This window comes from Monomorium pharaonis, unplaced genomic scaffold (assembly GCF_013373865.1).
Source record: "Monomorium pharaonis isolate MP-MQ-018 unplaced genomic scaffold, ASM1337386v2 scaffold_583, whole genome shotgun sequence".
Taxonomy (NCBI): Eukaryota; Metazoa; Arthropoda; class Insecta; order Hymenoptera; family Formicidae; genus Monomorium; species Monomorium pharaonis.
In genome coordinates this window covers 1-12350 of record NW_023415894.1, presented here as the reverse complement: position 1 = coordinate 12350, position 12350 = coordinate 1, and the positions used below count along the sequence as shown (strand labels likewise).

The following is a 12350-nucleotide window of genomic DNA, read 5'->3' as shown; positions in this document are numbered from 1 at the left end:
CAGAACCTACATTATAGTTTATTATATTTTAATGTGAGGATGCAGCAAAATGCTGGAAAAAAGTTAATAATACAGTTATTTTAACATAAAATTTAACATTAAATCAACTGTAGTATGTAATCTATATGGACAATTTAATGATTTAGTTTATTATTTGATTAATGATTTGTGACATAACTATGTAATCTTGATTATCACGAGCAAAACGAGAGTAACATCTGTTACAACAGTATGGATTAATGACGCATCGTTCTGCCTGAAAAATAAATTTAATTGCGTATTAAATTAATTTTTTAGTATTGTAATGTTAATGCCCAACTTATTTGCTATCATAAACTTAGGCAGATCATAGGCAATTAATTAATCCATTTCTTCCTCATGCGCGATAAAATTATGTAAAAACTCCACCAGATTAGACCCGACAGAATTTATGTATAAAGGAAGAGAGAGTACAATAAATTTAGAAATTAAATTCAGAGTGTTTAGCATCCGTTAAGCATCAATCTTACATGTGTAACTGCGCGTTACAACTGCGTAAATGTTTTTCAATTGGCAAATTTATCAATGTCTTCTCTACTCTTCTGGAAGAAATATTATTGCTCGGGAACATGTGTCTCACGTTCTAACGCATTTTTTTTAGATACTGGAATTGCGAGTTAGATAAACTGAAAAACCTGGAATACACCGTGGGCAAAGACGGGCAGAAAGTGCCGTTGAAAAGGAACGCCCGTCCGAGATTATATAAGGCGATCTTCAACGCTTTTTGGTTGCCATATTTCATAATTGGAATCTATCAATTTATCCAAGTATATCGATACTTTAGAAAATCAATATTTTAGAAAAGAAATAGCGCATAATATTTCCGAATTTAGGCCCATTTCTACCAACGTAGATTAATTTTAATCTCGGATTAATTAACTCTTTACCTCTTTCTAATTTTTGGAACTAGAATGAGATAACAAGTAAATTAAACTGAGATTACTAAGTGAACTAAGTTGAACCTACGTTGATAGAAACGGGCCTTAAACCGATCAATGTCAGAATGTCTGTTAATTATTAGTACAATATTTGTGGGCAGATGGAACTAAAGTTAAAATAAATAAAAAAGTTGCAATTTTAGTAGCTAGCAGGAAACTCATTCTTTTGGTATGCGACAAAGCAGTTAGAGAAACGCTTTATAAACAACAATATCTACAATGCACGAACGACACATTGTTGTTAATAGAGCAAAGATGATGTATTATTTTTAGTTTAATTCCTTCTACCTATCGAGGGTTGGCAATATTAAATAATTTGTGTCCATAAAATGTTTATAGGTTATGTTAATAAATATATAATTTTTATCTAAAATATTTTTTTCCCAAAGCTGTTTCTTCAAAAATTACAAGCGTTTAATTAGTTAGCGTAAAAATAACATAATTAAATAAAGATGAATTAAAACAAAAAAGAATAATAATCAAACCGTTATAATTTCATTAATTAAATGCTCAAACTATCGATTATATACATGTTAACATTTTTTTCCAAAAAAGAATTGCTTCTAATTTACGAAATTCTCAAGATTTTATCTCAATTTCTACAAAACTTATAATTTAAAACGTTTTAGATAAAAATTACTTATCTTTTTACATAAATTACGAAAATAACCAGTTTTAAATATGTGAAATTTCAAACGTTATTTGTGTTTTAGTTTTCTGAGGAAGACAAAGAAGGATCAGAAAATAACGGAAAAATTATACTCAGTTTTTTGTTAAAATAATCTAATTAATAATTAAAAAAAGAAAAAATTTCCAATCCAGGACTTTTTCTCTTTCTCTCTCTCTTTCTCTTCTCTTAGATTTTTTAGATTTCGTCGAATTGACAGACCCATCATTAAATTTCAACGTTTTTGCTTTCAGTGCAGCATAGTACGCGTAGCAGTGCCGATCTTCCAAGGTTGGATCATCGACTACTTCGCTAGAGATTCGACTGGAAGGAACAAGATAGAACTGAACGACGTGTTGATCTATGTTGCCTGCTTGATACTTTGTACAATCATCTCCGTTCTGATAATGCATCAATCGATGCTGCTGTCGCTGCAGTTCGGCATGAGAATACGTATCGCTTGTAGCTCTCTTCTCTACCGAAAGGTAATGTTGCGGAATATAAGTTCTTCCTGGCAAGAGAGAAAAAAGCTTCTAGCTAAAAAAGTGCATTATATTTGTTTTATTTAAGTATGATTGCATAACATTTCTAGGAAATCGTTGGATTACGTTGGAATACGAAAGATTTATTAACGGAAATATATATATATATATATATAATAGTTTTTTTAATTATCTATGGAGAAAAGACTAATTTTACAACATACACACACACATACACACACACACACACACACATACATTGTCGGAAAAATTAAGCCAGTTTTCTTTAAAAGTAGCTGGCCTAAAGAAGTGGTTGATCACATCGAGTCTGTTATCTTGCACGTTTATTGTTTTCACAATCATTTACATACGCTCGTTATCGACTGTTCGCGAACTCCTTGCAGAAAAACATATAATTTAATGCTTTTGAAATGTAAAATACACTAAGTAAAGTTATAAATAATCGCTTTTTACTCCTATAATAGTTTTAAACGTTCGGAGCAAAATTTGTAACATATAATATATCTTAGACATGTTTCATTATTATAAATTAATTGATGTAACTGTATTTTTTACCGCTCGTAATAATATTGTGCAAATATAATACTGTTATTAATGCACACGTTAAAATAGTCGTCAATTATTTATTAATAATTTCCTATTTTCAGCATTAATTTCGACCTAAGATTTTTTTCTTCGCAATATTTAAAAAACCTTTTTTTGTTTGTAATATGCACTCGAAGTCATTAGAAAGCTGAAAATACTATAGTTTTTTCCAATTCAAAAGAATAATAAATGAATACATGATTTGTCGTGTGACAACACATATCTTCTTCATTAAGCCTGTCCTTCGACTTCAACTGATAGTACGTTTTGCTGGTACCCTGCGAATTTGCATCGCTGAATGATACATGTCGTTTCGAGTGCACTTATCTCTTTTAAAAAGTAAATTGCAAAACGAAAGAAAACCCAGCCAAATATAAAATATCCGAAAAGAAATGGATATTAGTATGATCAGATGTAAAAATATATAATTAGATACAAAAAGATCTAATAATATATAATTATGTACAATCTAATCCGAAATTTGTCGCAATATGATCATATATAATCATAAAAATATACAATTAGATATGAAAAGATCTAATAATATATGTTTTTGATCTGATTATATAATAGGTATTATATAATCATATCAAAAATAGGTATTATATATGATTATATAAAATACATATATTATTAGATCTTTTCATATTTAATTATGTATTTTTATGATTATATATGATTATATTGCGTCAAATTTTGAATTAAATTATATATGATCATACATTGGCGCAAAAAAACGAGATAAAAATTTTGACCAAATTTTTAGGCAATCTTCAAAGTGATGCAACTTTGCGAAAAACCATCCAAATTACATATACTTTTTTTAAATTAAATGGCAAAGGCTCTACTTTGAAAATCCTTAGGCGAAAGTTTGATTTGTTAAATTAAATAAGTTAAATTTGTGAATCTTTTGTATTGCATGAAAACCAAACATGTTCTTTTTAATTGAAAAAAAGTAAAAGTTTGTTATCATTTCTCACAAGTTTCTTGTTAAAATTTTGCTAATTTTAATCCAGATTTTTAAAGTTCATTCTTTTCCAAGCAATTAAAAGAAACATGTCGATACGATGTTTTTTGTTGGTATATTGCACATGAGTTTGAAATTTGCACTGTATTTTAGGATATTTTAGCGAATTAATGCGGTATTTTTTGAATATCATGAATTTTGAGTATCAATATGATATTGCATATTGATTTTATTCGTGTTTAACTCAATCATACCGCCGTCATCAGAGTGACCCGATGTGCACCACATGGAGGTTAACGGTCGGATTTTGCACATCATGTGGCCCTAAAAAGAGCAGATTCTTTAAATAAAATTTTAATTTTTTTTATGTATGAATATGTGTATATTTATGTGTAATCTGAGCTGACTGCTAAAATGGCGAACCTTCTGTTGACTTTAATCAAATTAGCGCGTCAGCTATCCACTATATTCAGATCAGAAGTGCAAATTTCCACCGATATATTTCAGAGCCACATGATGTGCAAAATCCGACCTGATGTTAATTTTCACGTGATGCACATTGGGTCACTCTGATGACGGCAGTAGGATTGAGTTAAACACGAATAAAATCAATGTGCAATATCATATTAATACTCCAAATTTAAAAAATACTGTATTTATTTGCTAAAATACCCTAAAATGCAGTGCAAATTTCAAACTCGTATACAATCAACAAAAAACATTGTATCAACATGTTTTTTTTCTGAAATTGTTTAGAAAAAAATGAATTTTAAGAATCTGGATTAATATTAGCCAGATTTTAACGAGAAACTTGTGAAAAATAATATCAAACTTTTACTTTTTTCAATTAAAAAAAAAACATGTTTGGTTTTCATGCGATACAAAAAGGCTACTTAACAAATCAAATTTTTGCTTAGGAATTCTCAAAATAGAGTCTTTATCATTTAATTAAAAAAAAGTACATGTAATTTGGACGATTTTTTGCAAAGTTGCATTACTTTGAAGATTGCCTAAAAATTCAGTTGAAATGTTTGTCCCGTTTGTTTGCGCCAGTGTATATTATTATATCTTTTTGTATCTAATTATGTATATTTACATCTGATCATATTAATGTCCTTTTTTTTCGGGTATTGATGCACTATTGAGTAACATACTACTCAATCACTATCTAACAAGAAAACTGACGGAAGTGTCCCTCATCGATTTTAATGTGCTTTGAATATGTTATAAAACATAAAAAAATATTAGACCTATATTTTTTTTAGCGGCGTATTTTGACGTTTAGAGATTGAAACCACCCCTCGAAAATAACGCATTTTTTTGTTTCTGGCGAAAACCTTTAAAAATATAAGGTTTATGAAAAAATGTTTTATACGAAAGTTTTACGGCATTTTATACTTTTTACAATGGTATATTCATATTTTTCAAGAATTTCACATTTTTAATTTACTCTCATCCTCGCCCCTTGTTTTGCAACATTTTGAAAATTTTGTAAGGACAAAAATTAAAGAGCATTAAAAGTTGAATCCATTCATACATAATAACATATGGGTTTCATTCCCAATTATTGGCAAAACGAGATGATAATCTCGTGCTATAGGCGCTGCGTTAGAAATAGTGTTGCGTTATTTCTTTAATTGCGTCACACTCGATAATTCCCTATTCTGCGTATATTTTTACATTGAAATCAAAACGGATTAACCTTAATTACATAATACCCAACGTATTACACGATGTAAAGCAGGCATGTCAAACTCATATGATATTACGGGCCACCTGATCTATTTTGTATTAAGTTGGGGGCCGCATGTTTTCAATGTTCAAAAAATTAATAAAACGATTTTTAGAATGATTATATTATGTATTATGTATTTTTTAGACTCAATGTCAAGCTTAATGTATTGTATATTATACATACATAGTCGTTTTATATTTCATGTCATTTTTTGAACTAAAAATATTTTACATTTTATTGTATATTATACAATATACATACATAGTCATTTTATTTTTTAAACTTAAACTATAAATATTTTATATCAAACATAATCATAATAAAACATAAATCATCACATAAAATCCTACACAAAAAAATTCACTTGTAGTATACAAAATAGAGTAATATAATAACTTGCAATTAAACTAATTTACATTTTCAGAACTTTTTAATTCATTTCCAGAATCCATTTTCCAATTTTTTAAATATAAATTATAAAAAATTATTTAGTTAATAACCCATATTTATCCAATTAATATCAAGCTTTGACACTTAAAGTTAAAAAATTTGAACTTTTTTTTGGTTAACGCTGGCGTCACGTGTGGCCACGCAATCTCTCGAAACGCCAGTGTCAAGCATCAAATGAAAAGGTATCTTCGCACTTTTCTCCGCACCATTGTCCCCGCAAAGTGTTTGCCCAATCATAAATGCACATAAATGAGATTTATGTATGTTCGATTTAATTTAATATGTCCTATATTTTCTGTTTTTTAATCACTAAATTAAAAATTATTGAAACGCAAAATTTAAACTGCATACTGCAATTGCATTAAACTAAACTGCATACAAATAAAAATAAAATTTACTTTAAAATAATTAATATTTTTTTCAAAAAATTTTTTAAAACTCGGGGGGCCGCAACCTATATATTGGCGGGCCGCGTTTGACATGCCTGATGTAAAGCATTAATGCATATATATAACAAAAGTAGCATATGTACGTATGTGCGTACGTACATTTTCATTATTACAAATGCGAATATAGATTAATATAAAGCAAAATGTATTTATAATATTGAAAAATACAAATATAATATAATAAAGTATCATATCAAGAGAAAAGTATAAAATATAAGTATAAAATATAAGCTGCAATAACTATTTACATAATTACATTATATATTTACACTATATGCACATAGCACACTTTGATAATAAAAATTATATATAATAATATAATTTAATTTAATAAGTTTAAAATATTAATTAAAAAATATTATAAAGTAAAAAAGAAAAAATAAAGGAAAGGGAAAAAGAGATTGAAATAATTGTTACAAACATAATTTTAGACATATAAAAATTTTTATTAGGCAGAAGTAAAAGAATATATTTGTTGCATAGATGAGGAAAACTGCTAAAATCTTACCGGTATTAATAATTTAGAAACATATCCTTTTAAAGAAATCAATACAGATTTTGTTTATAAATGTCTTCCATTTATGGTACATATTTATTACAAAGATGATGTTCATAGAAAAAATGTGTTATACAAAGCAATTTTCCGTAGAAAAAAATTATGCAAAAATTACTGCACAAAAAATTGCATATCTTTGTGCATAAATTTTTGCAGTTTTTACAGATTTTTATACAAAGTTTTATCTTCAGAATATTTTTGTTGAATATTTTGCAGAATTTTAAGAATGTTTTCTGAAATTTTTTGCCTTAAAAAAAAATTACATAAAATTCTGCAAAATTTTCTACAGAAAAATTCTAAAGGCAAAAACTTTGTATAAAATTGCAGAAATTTATGCACAAAAATATGCAATTTTTTGTGCATAATTTTGGCATAATTTTTTCCTACGGGTTCTACCTCAAAAATAAGTCCCAGCAAACACAAAGTTACATGTAACGTGCTTGTTAGTTGTTCCCACTTAATAATATTATTGTAATATAACGCACATGTATTATGGCTATTTTGTCACAAAAATCGTATTTTACTTTAGAATTCTTTAAAAACAAAAAGTCTACTGGTGTTTCAAATTCTATCGCTATAGCCTGCAGATACTCATCGTATACATTCTGTACGTATCCACTTTTAGTCCACGCATATTTAAGAGGATGCTAAACTGCCCGTCAAACTTGATTGAGGTCAATAATATAGAGTCACTCGTTTATCTTTGTTCATGAAAATGTTTGCTTTAAAATACATATGTAGCTTATACATATAAATGACTGTCCCGCGGTTTGAAATAGGTTGAGGACTAAGACTATATTCGTCAAATTACAATTACAAGGCATATAAAAAAGATATTTATGTGTTCAAATTTTATTCATTTAAGCGCTTTCACTACAGATTTCTGAAAATTTGATCACATAAATATCTTTTTTTTACGACTTGTAATCGTAATTTGACGATTATGGTTTTATTCTTCAATCTATTCCAAACCGCGGGACATCATTTATTTGTACACATAAGCTACATAACTTGTATTTTGAAGCAAATATTATGAACAAATAAACTTAAAAAAATTTTTTGCATTTTTGGTTTTTATCTAATTGTTTTGGGTTTATTTGTGTACGTACTTTAAACGTCGAAAAGGATTTTCAATTCTGTAAATTTAATTCAAAACTAAATAGTTAAACGGAATGTCGGTAAAACAGGCAGCTTTAACATCTTCTTAAATATATTTTAAAACCTGGACGACAAAAATTGATGTGTTAATGACTGTAATTTTAAGATATTTTTTCTATTATAAAGATCTAAAGTCAGATCCAACAACATAATAGTAAAAGAAAAATATTTAATAAAATTCTTCCACAATCGAAATCTGTATACGTCTAATGGCTGTATTTTTCCCGTTTTACCGGTCGAAATAGTTAGGAAAACGATATCTGTTGCAGAATCTGATTTAGTTTTTAAATTATGTTAGAAAATTATGTAATGTCCACTCGACGAATCTAATAACAATACTCTGCTTACAGAGGTAAAATCATCTCTATTCTAATTATTTTAATTCTTGCAATACCGTACACATACATATATATGCTACTTTGTTATATATTTGCATGTATGCTTTATATCGTGTAATACATTGGGTATTATATAATTAATATGTTTTTATGTTCTGTCACGCGTTTCATGTTCCATTGCGCGGAACCGCGACGCGGATCAAAAACGATACGAAAGGGGAGGGAGGATAGACGTTCTTCAAATACCTCTCAAATTATCGCCGAGCAATCCGCGGGAATTATCACTAAATGTTGGGTGCCCGACGCGCACTTCCGTCGCGTCAAATCACCAAACGCGAAAATAGCACCAAGATCCCACTTCACGCTCGCTCAGAGTAATTAGCCGGTCGCTCCGATTTCGGTAGAGGGGAGGGGCGATTATGCCGCAGGCAAACGTTTGTTCACGCCAGACGAGAAAAAAATTAATTTACGCTCCTTTTATAAAACAAATTAACAAAACGTCTAAAAAAAAGAGCAAAAAGCAAAAAGAATTAGTAATACGAAACAAAGAAATGTAGCCGAAATGTCGCTTAACGCGCGAGTTATAGAGTGTAAGAAGGAGTAACGGATAATACTCAAAATAACTCGAACGTAACAAAATCAATCAAAAGGCGCGAAAGAAACAGCAAAAATTGAAAAAGGCGCGAAAGGCGAATAACGATAAGACACGAGATTGCAAGTAGCTAAGACGCGAAATTAATGGCAACCACGCAACGCGAAATCAACGCTAAGATTACGACGCGACATCAATGGAACGGAAGTAAACAGGAATGAATAATGACGCAAAACTTTGGAGGAGCCAAGTCTCTCGCACAATCGCATGTGCCGTGGCGCGAATACCTAACGCATGTACCGCGATCCGGCGAGCAAGATATATACAGAAAAGGCAATTATTGAGTGTGATGCGAGTAAAGAAAATAACGCAACACTATTTCTAACGCGGCGCCTATAGCACGAAATTATCATCTTGTTTTGCCAATAATTGGGAATGGTGGAACCTATATGTTATTATATATGAATGGATTCAACTTTTAATGCTCTTTAATTTTTGTCCTTACAAAATTTTCAAAATGTTGCAAACAAAGGGTGAGGATGAGGGTAAATTAAAAATTTTGAAAATTTTTGAAAAATATGAATATACCATTGTAAAGAGTGTAAATGTCATAAAACTTTTGTATAGAACATGGTTTCATAAACCTTATATTTTCAAAGATATTCACCAGAAACAAAAAAATGCATTACTGTTGAAGGGTGGTTTCAACTCCTAAACGTCAAGATACGCCGCTAAAAAAAATATGGATCTAATATTTTTTTATGTTCCACAACATATCCAAAGCGCATTAAAATCGATGAGAAACACTTTCGTCTGTTCTCTTGTAAGTAGCGTAACCAACTTGTTTACGGTATGAATTTCGTCGAAGAAAACGTGTTTAGTAGTATTGTCATTTAAATTTAAAAGGATACTCCACTATGCTTTAACAGTAGGTTAAAATTTTTTAAGATTTTAAAAGGTTTAAATTTCAATAGAAATGTAAGAAAAGTTTTTCTTCCAGTAGAAAAAATCATTGAAAAAGAACGTTCTTAAAAAAAAAAAATTTAGTTATCTCTTCTTTGATTAATTTGATAACATAAACAAATAACTTATAAATAATTAAACACATTATTTTGAGACAGAAATTGGATATCGCTTTTATATCTAACAAGTAGAGCTATCCTTCTCAATTTCTTTTTTTTATACTTTTGAGTCCTTTTAAATAGTGTAAAATATTTTAATATAGATGAGTCTTTTATATTTAGATTTTGTCAATTAATTGATGAAGAAATAATTATAACACACACATGACAATATAATTAATTTTAATATAATTTATAATTAAAATAGGGTCACTGCACCAGTCGCTGAACGGTCACCAGTAAATGACTACTTAAGAAAAATATCAAAATAATAACAGTGTAGAATAATAAATTGTAAATTAATTGATATTTTGAAATATATTTTTATAAACATTTGATTAAAATATAATTTCTATTTAAAAATGTCATTATATTACGTAAAAAAGAGAAATATGCACCGGTCATTTACTAGTGTTTTTGGCGTTTTCTCACTTTTTAAATAAAACTTATTTATTTTCTTATTTTCTTCGAAATATTATGTAACATTTAAAAGAATAAATATACAGCTATTAGTATAGAATAATGTATTATTATTCTTTTTTATTGACGCACTATAATTTATAATATAAATTGTAAATTTCTTATTTGTTTATTAACTGGTACAGTGACCCTAATAATATAATTTAAATCTATTATTTAAAAAATAAAAAAATCATGAAAAATAAACTTGTAATCAAAATGTATGGATTAAATGTCTAAAAAACCAAATTAAAAAACAAAATTGTTTATGCAAAAAATATTCTTTATTATTTAGAACGGTTTTGTTATACTTACACCACTAAGCCTCGATATAAATTAACACTATTAAACTTATTTGATACATAGATGTACAAATAACAGTTTTTATCGGCTTGTTACTTAATGACATTATCTAGAAAAAAGATAATAGAAATTGATATACGGAAGAGAAAACACTTTGTTAGGTAACTACAAATGTAATTTGATTAATAGATTTTCCTTCAATAAGATAAATAATATTTAAACATTTTTTATATTTTACCATTTTTATGCATTATTTAAGTTAATATTTAATATTATAACAAGTCGGCGGCTAAAGGCTAAAGATGTCCAACATTAATTTAATTTTAATTTTGTTGATAACACTATTGCGTTATCACATTAGATCTTTGTTTTAAATACGATTATTTGGCGATTAAAATCTAATATTGTGACTTTTTGTTAAAAAATCTAAAAATCTATTCAATGGTATAATAACTGTTACTTTTCGACTTTTCCATTTAAATTGATAGCATTTAGTAGACTTATTATTACCTAGAAATAAATAATGTTTAATAATTGCTCAAAAAATACATAACATTTTTATTAAAAAATTTGATCATAAAAAAATTTTTCATATCATAAAAAGAATTTTTTTTTAATTGGTAATAGATTGTATCTTTTTTAAAATTGTTGTAGTTATTACGACTGAACAGAGCATCCATGAATCAAACTGGTACTGGACAGATCATGAATCTTCTTAGCAATGACGTTACTCGCTTTGATCAATCAACAACGTTCCTAAATTACATATGGATCATGCCTTTTCAGGTAAATCTTATTTTGTGAAAGATATTTGTATAGATTCTCAAAATATTTCAAGATAATTAACATCTTTTTTTTAATTAAAATTGTTATTAAAAGTTTAAAAAACAAATTATTAAAAATGTAATTAAGAATAAGTGTTTAATTAAATTAACTAATTTTATAGATTATTAATCTACCCGAAAAAAATGGATATTAGTATGATCAGATGTAAAAAATATAAAATATAAAAAGATCTAATAATATATGATCATATATAATTAAATCCGAAAATTGGCGCGATATAATCATATATAATCATAAAAATATATAATTAGATATGAAAAGATTAATAATATATGTTTTTTTATATTATTATATAATAGGTATTATATATGATTATATAAATACATATATTATTAGATCTTTTCATATCTAATTATGTATTTTTATGATTATATATGATTATATCGCGCCAATTTTCGGATTTAATTATATATAATCATATATTATTAGATCTTTTTATATTTAATTATGCACATTTATATCTGATCATATTAAGTCCATTTTTTCGGGTATTTAATAATTAATTGATAATTTATTTTAATACATTTTAATTTCTATTAGAATATTAAATTATATGTAATATTAAATAATGTCTATTTAATAATTGTTTAATTAATAAAAGTATATTGATATTTCTGTATGCATCCACGTATTTTACAATTTCA

The 12350-nt window shown here is 27.5% G+C and overlaps 1 long non-coding RNA gene across 1 annotated transcript; it reads left to right on the top strand.

Annotated features, from left to right (window-relative positions):
• The first annotated feature begins 85 nt into the window (after positions 1–85).
• LOC118648668 lies at positions 86–11780 on the top strand. Its single transcript, XR_004965395.1, has 3 exons — positions 86–806; positions 1899–2129; positions 11515–11780. It is a non-coding gene; the product is annotated as an uncharacterized LOC118648668 (long non-coding RNA).
• Positions 11781–12350: the final 570 nt, after the last annotated feature.